The following is a 13,418-nucleotide window of genomic DNA, read 5'->3' as shown; positions in this document are numbered from 1 at the left end:
AGTCAGAAACCCAAATTTGTTCTGTAACTCATTACTATTATTACTAATTGTTGTTATTAGTAAGCCTTGTAGAGGAGTTACTCGGAACAGCAGCACAACACTTCTCCCCACCGTGGGAAAGGTCAGGATTTTCAGATGCCGCTATTTGGAGCCTGCAACCTATTTCTCTGTGTGTCAGTCACAGGTTTTCTTTTTCAAAGTCACACTGAAGGACAATTTCCAGGGACGTGCCTCTGCTCTCTCTTGCCACTTCTTTAGTCCATCCCCTTCTTACAATGCCTCTCTGTCCAAGGGCGAGCTGCCGAGCCCTTGGCTGGGGTTGGCAATGCAGTGAACAATGCAGGCATTTGAAGGCTAGAAAGCTCAAAACTTGTGTTCCTGTGACCAGAGAGGTGGATGGAAAGATCAAAGAGGACACACAGCTTGAGAGAGTGTAGTGGGCTCTGGCGTCTTAGGAAGTGAACAGAAGATGGGCTTGGTGCCTGTGATGCATAGAGCATTGCTGTTGCAACAGATAGAATATCTGTGCTGCAAAAATGCATACAGAAAGGCAGGAGGAGCTTGAAGCTGTGCTTAGTCTGCCTCTCATCGAGGAGGTCCTGGCAATTACTTGCCTTTTTGTCAGAAGCACTAATGAGGTAAGGGAGTGGGAGAAAGGATGCAAGCAGATTGGAACTAAGTGGAAAGGAAAATCCATATGGCAGTTGCTCACTAGTAATAAAGGTGAGGGATTTCTGGTGGCCCTCTGCAGATTCACACCAGCTGAGAAACTGGCCCTAGAAACTGGCAGCAGAGCTGAGAGCAGAGTAAATGTGTATGCAAGCTTCAGTTAATATTTCTCATTGGCTTAGTAAACCCAGATCTGCAGATCTATTTTACCAATTGAAAATTTGGCCTTGATTTTAAAGGGAAAAAAAAAAAAAAAAGCCTGAAGCTTTGTGCAGGTATGTAAGACTGTACCCAAAGAATGTAGAAACACACCTTTGTCGGCTTAATCAGGTAGATATTTGCCAAATTTTCCAGAACAGTTTGTGTGTTCGGAAGAAAATTGCCTTTAAAAAGCACAAAGTATAATTTACAGAAGCTCAGTGTCCAGGCTGTTTTACAGAATTCAGGTTTTCACTCTGCTTCAATCTGGTTAAAAAGCCTGAAAGATGAGCCATTTTAAAATATTTCACAAGACCTGTGAGTCATGCGAAATCCTACCTCATTTTTCCCTCTGGTTGAAATCACAGAAGTTATGAATGGTAAAAGAGCTATTAAATCACAGATAAAGAATGCTGCACAATGGATTGGTGAAAATAAATAAATGAAACTCCCTAGTATTCCTCCAGCTTCCAATTCCCTGAGCATGAATTCAACAGGTAAGAGTGGAGTATCACAGCTCACAAAAAGGAGTGGCATGCAGCTGTACCCCTTGCAGACTTGCTATTCCTTCTCCTGATTTCTTTACTGCTCCGGGCAAATGGAGATTTTAATACCACTCCTTTATCTAGCACAGTTAATTTCCCCACCCTGTACCAGCTCAACCTCTCTGTCAGGTATGTTGGGGGATGGTGGACCCAAGCTTTCATCTGCTCCCAAGTCTACTGCTAATAAAATTGTTCATTTGTGATCCCACAGAACCTGCTCTGTGCCGGGAGCAATCTGGGCAGGCAAGGTAGGAGGTGACACCGTGTCCATATAACTCAGCTCTACCAGTGTTGCTACTTCTTTAGTGTCAGGATACCTGTATCCCCTAGATATTTTTATTACTAGAGTAAATCCTGCCTGGTACTACTGCTGGGATCTGTGGGTAAGTGCTAGGTTGGCCTTTCGACTATTTTTTCCACATTTACTTCTTATGCTACTCCAATTGTTGAAATCCTTCTCCTCTTAGTTTCTTCCTGAAATGCTGTGGTCAGATTTTCCAGATGTTGTGTTCCCTGTTGGCCAGGAATTTCTAAAGACTGAGAAGGAACTGAAGGAAAGCACTAGGCAGGGGGTCTTACGTGACCATAAACCATAAGAGATTTTAATCCAAGGGAAAGTTGCACTTCCTATTTCAGTCACCGTTTTTGGAGCATGTATTGAAGGTCAGAAGTTACCTTTGGGTAAAATAAAAGTGAATTCAAATAATAAGAAAAAAGTGCCATTTTTGCCAGTATTTTGTAAAAAAAATGGAGGGAAACGATTATTTTTCATTGCTTACATAATTGAAATCTGTATAATTGAACTGGATTTTAGCTGAGGGGAAAATAGCGTAGTTCAGTGACTTTGCTGGTGGCACAGAGAGTTCTGCTTCTCAACAAACCCGAAACATTCTCACTATTAAAGAGACTTCTGATGACTTCTTGTTGCTCCTTTTTTCGGGTTCCCATTTTCACACATTTTTTTCTTTCCCACAGTCACTTCTTCTTCTCTCTAACCAGTTCCTGCTGGAGAGAAGACAATGGAAAAAAAGACAAGGAACCCAAATCAATGTAAGTCATGAAGTTAGAATTGCAGAAAACATTTTTGGTGACATCCCTCACAGCTAGATTGTTGCCACAAGCCATAAAATGGGGAACCTCAAACCCTGGTCCTCAGTTAACGTGGTGGGGAGAAAGCAGGGCTCACCAAGAATGGCTGACAGGGTCCTCTTCTAGCATCTTGTAGCGGTTGATCTAGAGCTGAATCAGCTTCTCTGTGCAATGTAAGGGGAGACACTTAGCAGCAACCTTTGGGCATTCAGCTTCTTCCTTATTCCCCACCACTGTGTAGGATCTGCCATCTGGTCTCTCCTTTAGCAGTACACGTGAAGGGTCAATAACACCCTGGAAACATCCTTCCATGTGAAATTAAATGTGTCCTGCTTTCAGATGGCTGCAAAATTCCATACATTGTAATGAACGGTGATGCTAATTTATTGTAAAATATCTTCCGTGTATGTTAACTTAATGAGCTAGGTCTTGCCTATGCTAAGAATAAATCTCATTGTAGAAAAGGCGTACACAAAAATTTCGTGTGTTGTCAAAAACATCGGATCGTGTAACATCTGTAGCTCTCTGTTTCTTGTGTAGTAACACCAGACCCATTTACCCCTGCTCCTGCAGGTGGTGGGTCTACTGAGCAATTTTAATGTCTTGTATAGTGAAGATGCTGATGTAAGACTTCTGAAAACAGGTACAAAGATGTATTGATTTTTTAAAAAAATCAACTCAAGGTAAATACCTGGCATGGAAAATTTTAATCCAAATGATTAAAGTTTAGCAAGATCAAAGCATCTCAAAACAGGTTGTCATTACAGGAAATGTTAGGCAAGAGATGAAGCTCTCAGCCCTGCTAGTAATCGTCACCTCAAGATGGATCAGCACCTTAAGAATCTCATATATTGTTCTGTCTTTGAAAAGCTGGCAGCTAATTTTGAAAACAGAAAGGCCTGTACAGTGACTATTGGAGTGAACATTGCAGCTATCTACATATTGCCCAAAGGTGACCATGTCTTTTCTGCTTTGTTTCTTAGCAAACCCCTTGGAAGAGGTTCAGCGTGTATTTTAGTTGTGTTCAACACCTGTATGTGATCTTTCTCGCTAATGTCAAACTTGCACAGAGGAAAGCAAGCTGCAGGCTTTGCTTTTGTCTGTTTGGTGCTAAACCCCAGGTCTCACATGTCTGTGTTGGCCACCGGTTGCTTTCTGACAGTTCACAAGTCTAGTCTTTGTTCTGGTTCATCCAGCTATCGCCGGTGCTCTCTAAGGCACCACCACCTGGGTCATACAGCAGGAAAGACAAAACTTGCTGCTCTACCTCAAGGAAGCAGCTAGAAGAAAATGGTGGGACTTCTTACTCTAGACCCAGCGGAGGTGGCCATGAGGCTGGTCACAGCTGTCAGAGCCGTGATGCTGTGATGTACGCTTCCAGCTATCTCACAGGGGTTTGCTTGCTCTGACACAAGGACGTGAGGTCACCAGTCGCCTTTGTGGATTAGAGGAAGAAAAGTTGTTGTTTACGTGTGTGCCAGTAGCACCAGGATATCCCAAGCGTGGGTCAGAACTCCGTTGTGCTGGATCCCATTGACAGGACAACCTCAGTTTTAGGAGAGGTGGATTCAGCAAGTACAGGTGGTGGGGATCAGCTTAACGAACAGATAGAGACTTTAGCAGAAAAAATAAAATCACCCTTTCCTAAGGAGGGAGTGACTTGTAGGCATTGTGGCAGGACTGCCTTGAAAGACAACAAGATGCCTGTTTTGTAACTTCGGACAGATGTTTTTCCACGTAAAGAGCACTCTCTGAAATGCAAAGTGCATGTTTCTTGGTTATTGTGCAGTGGATTTTCCCTGTGCTAGCTTGTCACCATGGGGCTGGACTGGGAACGCTACTGATCAAAAGCTTTATGGAGCTGTATGACTGAATTGTTTCTGCTTTCATCATCCATTACAAAAGTAAAAAAAAAAATTCTAAATCGAAGCTGAGAACCTGGCTGCTTTAGGTTCATGTGCAAGTAATTGTAGGACCAGGCAGCATCAAGGTAGTTTCTCAAGGATGAGTAAATGGTTGGGCCTCCAGGAAATCTTCAGCAAACAGCTCATTCAAAAACAACTTTTTGAGGCTATGGAAAGTGGGTGAAAAGAAATAGCTAATGAAAAGGAGAAACAATGATGAAAGGAAGTGTTTTATCTGATATCAGAAAATGTTGGCTTTCATGCTGATCCTGTTGTTTTTTCTGTATATAGCTTTTAGAGTGCCCTTAAGTCCTCTCAAAAGGTTATTACATTTCTAGTGGCATTAGAAAGGCTGAAATGATATTTGTAATGAGGGTAAGTGACTCTCTTGAGGTTTTGGCACCCACAGCTCCAGATTAACTGGAAATGCAAGCATTTAGTAGATCTGAAAATCAGTGCCTCTTGGACCTGCATGCTCTAGAGAAGCCAACCTAAATTCTGTGAGTAGGAGCAGAGCAGGAACACAGTATATGCCACACAAGGGACATATATCTGGAAAAATTAAGCAACCCAGAATGAATGTGAGCTCATAAAGTGGTGGCCTCTGTTCTTTTTGTTCAGGCTCTCATCCATGGAAGTCAGGGAAGCCCTGCTGTTGGTTGCATTGATGGGAATAGCAAGACTTCCCTTTCTGGTATTAGTTTTGGCTGACCAGAGGTGTAATTCTTACAAAATTCTGTAATTTAAAATCACCTCAAGTTTCCAGTTCCCAAAGTAAAAGAGCTCCATTTAAGGTCTGGAGTAGATTAAATCAGTGACTGCTAATCCAAAACTGGTTCTTGAGATGCTCCACGAGTAGGGAGATGGCTTCAACCACGATGAGGTGAAAGGCCAGGGTGGACCTGGCAATCAAAAACCGTCACTGGGGACAAAAGGATAATACTCAATGAGGTATGTGTGTGTGTATATATATACTCCCACATGCACAGCTACATCTCAAGTGTACAGTAATGTTCTGCTCTTCACCAGCAGTTACTAACTCACTGTTTTCCTTCCAGAAAGAAAATCTTTGACAGACTTGAAGTGATGACTCCACTTTCTTCCATTCCAGCTGCCACACAGGCACGTTGCTGGCCCAATGAGGGACAACCTAATCTGAACATCTTAACCTTTTCTTGTTGTCCCATGTCTGCCCTACCGCTTACCGGTTACTCACTCTTGCCATATGGTGGGGTCTTCTTCTCTCAGCAGACACTGCAATTCTTTTTACAAGAAGAAAGAAAATACTCTACTGATAAGCAGTGGTACGCATCTAGGGAAAATGTCAGCACTTAAACCTGAGTCTTGCTTTTCCCTCTGAGTTGTCATTGCTGGATCCTCTGCCCTCCCTTACAAGTGGGTTTGAGGAGGTGGTTGTTTTGGCTGGAATTGGAGAGGCACAGGTGGTACCACCAGCTGTAAATTGGAGGAGGCACTTCCTGATTATGACCACTGCCTACACACAGATCATTGCCAAGAGAGGAGCTGGAAGGCGAAGAAGCCTTCTCCTTACTTGGAAAAAGGGCCTGGAGGATAATCATCGCTCCTCTCTCCCACAGGCTTTCACCTGTAGGCTTTGGACTTCTTTGCAAGAGCTGGGCTTCCCAAAACGCTGTGATGTGAGTAACCCTCAGCCGTCACTGAGACGTGGATAAACCGAGGCGCTGAGTATTTAAGTTCATGCATCTAACATTTAGGCACTCGGGTCTGTATAAAGGTAAGAGGAGCTCAGGAGATGCAAGGGCACGGCACATTTGATTCAGCTTACTTTTTTTAAGGGACTTCAGCACGGATTCAGATGTCTGCTTAACCACGGCATAATAAGTGGTGAATAACTCCTTGATCTCTGCCAGGTCATGATTTTGCCTTCTGGCTTTCAGTGTCAGTGGCGAAAGGCTTGTACCAAACTGCAGAGCGAGCATGTACCTGGCTCTCCTGGGAGGAGTTTGGGATGTTGCTCTTGGGGGGTGTTTTTGGAGGGCACCGCTGCCTACCTGCATAGGCAGGGCCGTCCTAGTCTCAACTGTGAGCATGCACTGCCATTTGCAGTTATGTATCTTTACAGCCAGGTTACAATTTTTTAAATATTGTCAGGTGCTCACGTCTCCACCTTCACATAATGGAGGCTTCTGCAGCTGGCCCTAACTTGCCTTGTCTTCAGGAAATTGGGGGTGCCTTGTCTCCTCGTCTGCGGGGAGCCCTTTCCCTGGGATGATCCCTCGGCCCGTTGCTGCCTCCTGGTCTTGGTTTTCGTCTGTCTGAAAACGCGGGTCCACTGGCACAGCGAGCGGCAAGCGAGGAAGAGGCGTCAGAAGATTAACCCACCACCGCGTGCTCCTCGCCCACGCACACGAGGAGAGAGCCAGATTAAAAGATTAAAGTTAAACTGAAAACCCCCTCAGGCCACTGATGAGATCTGAGCGCCTGCTCGCGAAGCCAAACTCCCACTCCGGAGGTGCAGTGCCACGCGCGCTGTCGCTCACGCCGGAGCTGCCGGCTCCCACCATCCCTTCCTGCTGCCGGCTCCAGCTATTTTTACAGGCCGAGAATTAAACAATAAACCAGTTTTGCCCTGAAGGAGCGTGCCAAGAAATACCTCGGCCATACCCAGGGACTCAGGGGGGATGGTTTTACGCTCCCCCTTGTCGCACTCCTGAGCTTTTGGGGGTTGCAGCTTCCACTGTCGCCTTGTTTGTTCTTACTGTGGCCGCTGCGTTGCCTCAGTTGGGGTGAGGGCCAGCACTGGTGTGGACAGGGTGGCCGTCGGCAGCCACTGATGGTGGTAACCACACGGGGAAGGTTGCAGGTCCTTTGATGCTTTCCCGTCCCTTCATAGAGACCTCATACAAGCCTCACCCTAGCAAATCTACCGCTAGGTATGCTCGCAGTTAGTGTATTTTCCTCACTTTTTTCCCCCCCCCCGCCTTCATTAGGACTGCACAAAGGAATGGCCTTTTTGGTTTTGTGTCTGGAAGGCACTGAAGTAAAATTGTGTCCTGAACCACAAGTACTATTGCCGTGCCTGTGTCTTTATCTTTTTATTTGGCCAAAGCAGTGAGGCTGAGCCGAGATGATGATTCTGTCATCATCACAATACTTGGCGTACTGAGCTCACAAAAGTAACTTTTCCCTGACTTCTTGTTTTTGCTTTGTTTTTGTTTTGTTGTGGCTGTTTTTACATTTTGGGGGTGCTTTTTATCAGAAACAGGCCATTTCAAAGCAAAAAGTTCAGCCCTGCTATTTTGAAAATGTTGAAATGTTGTATTTTGATACATCAGCAGTTGTTGTTCCTCTTCCTCCATGTGCTTTTCAGATAAAGCCCTTGGTTGGACGCAGGCTGAACCTGTGAAGGTGTTCAGTTCCTCTGTGTTTCCTCACATTTCCCAGCTATCAGATGTTTTGCCCAGCTCTTCCCTAGTGCTTAGGTTACACCAGAGTGGAGTGAGTACCAGTACCTTCTTGCCCTTGCAAGAAATGGTGTGGGGGTAGCAGTGCGTGCTGGCCAGACAAGCAGTTGCTAGTTTGACTGTCAACTGCCCGTTGTGCAGCCCTGCCCCACCTCCTCCCGTAGAAGCATGCATCGCTCGGGTCTGTGCCTCACAGGAGGACAGCAGCAAGACCTGTGTTTCCCAAAGGACTGAAACGGGTATGGCTAAAATGCCACGCAGGCGCAACTCTAAAATGGAGTAATTTCCAGGTTTGTGCCTGTTTCGATGAAGACTAGATGAAAATTTTTAGCAAAGTCTTGTTTTATGAACCGTATGCTTGCACAGGTCTTTGTGATGAATCTGTATCCTCCAACTGATTATAATTAGCACACTGTCTTAGTTATACAGGATTAATCTAATTCAAATGACTAGATGAAATTCTTTGATCTTCAGGGTACAAAAGGTGAGACTGGGATGACTTTAAACAGTTGCTCCTGGCCATAAAATCTATTCATTTGAAAATCAATAGAAAGATATCATTTGCCACGTTGATGAGATAATTTCTTCCGCTATTCAGCCCTGACCCCGTTCTCCTGGTTTTCACCCTCCTATCATGTTTAAACTTTTTTTTTTTTTTTTTTTTTTTTCCTGGATGCTGTGCTCCACCCTGTCCTGCACAGCTTTTCGGTGTGCATGGGGTACTGTCCTTTTCATTTGAAGCCACTTTCTGATTCACGTGCACAAATCATGCAAACTCTTCTTCAAAACTCTTTTCCCAATCATCCATTCAGTCAGGTGTTGTAGTTGCCAAAAATACATCCTGCTCCCTATCTGTTCTTCATTGCATCAGATGAATTTATAGGGCCAGTATTTTGGAGACTGTAAACTTTCCGGGGCATGGCCTCTAACAAGTGATATTGTCTGTTCAGCAAGTCCTGCCCATTGCACAATGGCATGAATATTTATGATGTTAAATAATCATCCTTGTCTCTGACCCAGCACTCTTCATCAGCAGATCTAGAACTGCTTCACTGAGGAAGCAGTCAAATCATTATCCTAATTTCCAGATGGGGAAACTGAGGTGCTGCAAGGTGAAACAAGTTGTCTGACATCAGCAGAGGACAGCTAGAAAGGGAGTGCAGTCGTGTCTGGCCCTGGCTGCTCCGTTCAGCCACTAGACCCTGCTGCCTGCTCAGTGACAGCTAATAAAATACGCGTTTGTGCAATGCATTTTTCTCTGTTAACAGCGAACGATTCGAGTGTTTTCTTCACAGGCATTAGTAGCCTCCCTAAGAAATATGTTTCAACATGCATTTTCAGCAGTACCTCTGCGTGTCTTGTGTGCCAGCTAGCAGCTGTGACCTGCTCGAAGGAGGCAGACTGGGGCAAGAGGGAGAGGTGGCACCTCCGCCTCCGCACCCCGCTCCCCCTCCTCCTCCTCCTCCTCCGCCACCCCTCTGCTTCTCCGGTGGCAGTTGGGGAGGTTGGGGACCGACCACAGAGACGTTCTGCGTGGAGCTCCTCGAGGAGCTGTACCAGCTGCTGTGTTGGCAGCCTTGGAGTTGCCTCTGGGTCTGACTTGCTGTCTTGTCTCCTTAAGTATAATTGCTCACTGCTGATTTTTTTTTTTTTTTTTTTTTTTTCCCTTTGATTCTGTGGCACTCGGATTCCTCGTCAATCTCGCAATCTGGGGAGTCTGAGGAAATAGAGAATTGATCATCTGCAGATTTCTTCTGTATATTATGAAAGTGTCCCTATGCCATGTGTGATTCCAATCTTTTTTTTTTTTTTTTGTTTAATCAGACAGAACATCACAGAGTCAGACTGTACGGGCGAGGTCTGTGCGTGGAGCAGGGAAGGAAGGAGCCGCTTCTGCAGAGATGCTCCCTGCTCCTGGCTCCGGAGAGGTGACAACACACCTATCACTCCCCCCTCTCTGACCCTGTGCCTTACCTCCCTATGCCCCACACTGCTCAGCCTTGCAAATTTTCTATGGCAGAGCATGTTACCTCCCTGGCAGAGCCTGCCGGGGCAGGACTGCTTGAACAGCTCTGGCTACGGGGAGTCCTTGAGGAGTGGCAGAACATGTCTGCCTGAAAATCTGCACGTGCTGTGAATGAACCTATTTCTCACTCTTTGGAGGTCTTAGGGAACCGAGTCACTTCATGGGATTGGCCAGAATTTTAATGGTATCCACCCAGGTACCTCAGCACGGTGGTAGTAAAAGCATGCGTAGAAGGAGGTCAGGTGAGTTTATTTGGATGCAAGAGCGTGTGTACTCTTTGTGCATTACACTGAATGTTCATCACGAGCTTTTCAGTGCTCTGTAGGGCCTGTGTCATGAAGATCAGACTAGACAGTACTCATACTAGGTAAGGGTCTTAATTGTGCACTTATTCCCTAGCTCGCGAGCATTTTAGGGAAGAATAGAAGTCTGAAACAGAGGTTGTCTTCTGAGCTGAATTGTTACCTCTATCACTGGATCCACCTGATGTATTTACTTTCTTATCTTTACTTTCTTGTTTCCACTTTACTCCCAGTACACTACAACCATTTCAAAATAAAAACTATGAAAACAGCTCTAAGATTACCAGAACTCTCTCCATCCTGCCCTTCCCATTTGTGCTGGGCAGACATCTTCTGAAGGAGATGTTTACCTCCAGATGTCAGGACATTTGGGAGAGGGATTAGACTCGGCGCTGGTTTGTCGTCTGTGTGATGGAAGCAGAAACACTACCTGGGCAGGAAAGTATTTGAATTTGAATGTTAGGACAGTGTTAAAAAACACTGTAAAAACACTTCCCTGCTTTTCACTGGAGAAGTCTCGATTTGTTTCATCGGCTGCCTCTGGCTTTTTGCCCGGTGTTCTCAGATCTACTAGTGGAGGGAGACAGCAGAGCACGTTTGTCCTATTCCTCTTCACCAGCGCGAGATGCCAGACTGGAACAGATACGTCACCGTTCCTGGTCTAAGCACACGCCACAAAGGGGACTGCGGTCTGCTCAGCCCTCTCCTACATCTGCCCTGATCGATTCTGTAGCCCGGGACAGGGCTGAGTTACACCTCGTTCTCTGGCAGCCGCCAGCAGCACAGCTAAGTCTTGTGAGCATCTCTGCAAATCCATCTCCCGAAGCGGTGCTGTCAGGCTCTCTTTCTCTAGGATAGGCACGCACAGTTCCCCGTGTGCAGGATCTCTGCCCAAGTCCCAGCATGGGATCGTCCTGGGTGGACTTCAGAGCTGTCCCGGGAGCTTCTTGCAGGAGAAGGGATTTGGATCGAGCACCCCTGGGGAAAAATTGACTTCCCGTCTTGAGGTGCGCTGCCCCTGCTCCTTCCCTCCACAGGAGTGGCTGCGTTTCTGTTGCACGGGATGCATGGTATATAAAGCATTTAGGACGAAAAGTCTATAGAAGTGTGATACTAATAATATTTTACAGCTTTAATTACCGTGATTGTAGTGCCTAGAGGCATATGCAAAAACATTTTGAGTGGGAGGAGAGAAGGCAGCGCTGTGAACATTTTTGTGGTTTTGCTGGGCAATGCGCAATTGAGTTTTCTCATGGGAACCACAGCATGCCAGGGAGAAAAGCTGCCTCTACCTCCTCGTCTGCTCCGTCGGGATACCAGATCACACCCCAAAGCCGAGGAGACAACCCCAGTCACTCCAGTTTCAGTCAACAGCTGGGCTGACTGTGCCTCTGCTTTGCAGAGGGGCTCCAGGTGCAGGCGCTGCCCGTCTCTGCAGGCAACAGGTATTTTTCCTCGGGCAACATCCCTTCTGTACCATCATCGGGGCAGTTTCGCCAGCGGGATGATTTTAGGATTGGGCAACTGCTGATCTGTGGCGTGGATTTGCCAGCAGCCTCAGGAGCAGGGTGCCTGTTTCTCGGTCAGGGTATGCGACGCAGACAGAGCCCTCGCTCCCGCCAGCTGCCCACCCGTCCGTGCCACGCGTGCGTGGGCAGGGGAGAGGCGAGGGGACAGGCCAAGGGGCCTTTGTGGGGCTGGGAGAGCCCTCCAGCTCCCTCCCCATGGGACGCTGCAGGGCACTGCCAACAGGCCTAATGCAAGGTGACCAGCCCGATGGTCCCACCTAGTTGAAAAAGAGGAAAATACCCCATGGGAAAAGGCAAGTGTTTAGAGTTTAGGTGTTATGAAATAAAAACGATGTGAAATAAAGATGCTTGTCTTTCCCTAGCCTACAGCGTGCAGTCCTGCATCTTTAGAAAACTTTTAAAAACTTTTTTTCCTAGATTGTGTATCAATCATTACACATATTTATGTAGTTTCTGCGATGGTGATTTGCCAGAGGTTCATTATTAAGATGGTACAAAGCCCATAGTCTTCTATTTGAAAAAAGGAAAGAGAAATTCCATTTTATCTGGACATGGTTGCCAAAGGGTCGGTCAGCGACTCAGCTTCCCGGCAGGCCGGTCCCTGCTCAGACAAACAGCCGCCGGTTCCAACGCCGCCGTCCGATAGCCGAGGTGTGGATGGGAAGGCAACGCAACCTGAAAGGAAACCCTGGGTGGTAGGTGTTCCCGGCTGTGGGAAGAGTCGGATGATGCCTACAAGACAAGCATATTTTATTGAGGCTTTTTTCCTTATTCTCTAATTCCACACACACTCCTCCCCCTCCACCCCCCATTTAATCCTATTTTCTATTGTTACCTGCACTAAATTTGATTTACATTATTAAAACCTCATCTTTTAATCAAGTCTCCGTCAGCTAAATACAGGGTATCATTTGTCCTCGCTTGATTTGAGATTTGGTATGTTGTATGGATTTTTGTATGTCTGTATTGTGTCCAGATTCAAAAACCTAAAATAAGAAATTCTAATGAAATCACGTCATCTTAAAAAAGGGACCAAGTTTTGACCCTAGCCTCACCAAGACTCCTGGGAGGAGCAAGAATGTGATTTCCCATGCTCACGGTATGTTGTGTGCGTCGAGTTTTCACAAAGAAGAACAATCCGCCCCCGGGTACTGGGAGGGCTAATGGAGATGAGCTCCTAAAGCCGCGGACGGAGATCCTCGCCATCGTCACCCCAAGTGGAAGCGTGGGTTCAGGGGGGGCAAAAAAGAAACGGGGCCGGGTTTCTGCCCGCCACTTCGAGCTCAGCCTCTTGCCGCGCTACCCGAACGCGCCTCCCAGGCCGCGGTGTACCCCCCTCCCGGGTTCACCCCCTCGGGTGGGCGCTCGGCGGCCGTGGGAGCAGCGGTGGGCTGCTCGCCAGGCGCTTGAAGACCCTTGGGTGGTACCACCAAACTGTGGCCGCGGAGCCTGCCTTTCCCACCGCGCCCCGCGGCGTGGTTAACCACCGCACGGCTTGCGTGGGGCGGCTGGGGGTGTGCGGGGCAGGGAGGAGGAGGAGGAGGAGGAGGGGGAGGAGGAGGAGGAAGGTGGTGTCGCCCCGGAGAGGTGAGGCACGGTGTCCCGCACCCTGGGTGCCTCAGGGTCCCCCGGGGCATCCCGCAGAGGCGGCAGCTGGCTGGAAGGTGTCATCCTCCTCCCCGGGGGCAGCGGCCTCACCGGGGCACCCCT

Source organism: Tyto alba, unplaced genomic scaffold, assembly GCF_018691265.1.
Source record: "Tyto alba isolate M040663 unplaced genomic scaffold, T.alba_DEE_v4.0 Super-Scaffold_7, whole genome shotgun sequence".
NCBI lineage: Eukaryota > Metazoa > Chordata > Aves > Strigiformes > Tytonidae > Tyto > Tyto alba.
The sequence above is the reverse complement of the archived record's forward strand: the minus strand, read 5'-3'. Positions refer to the sequence as shown.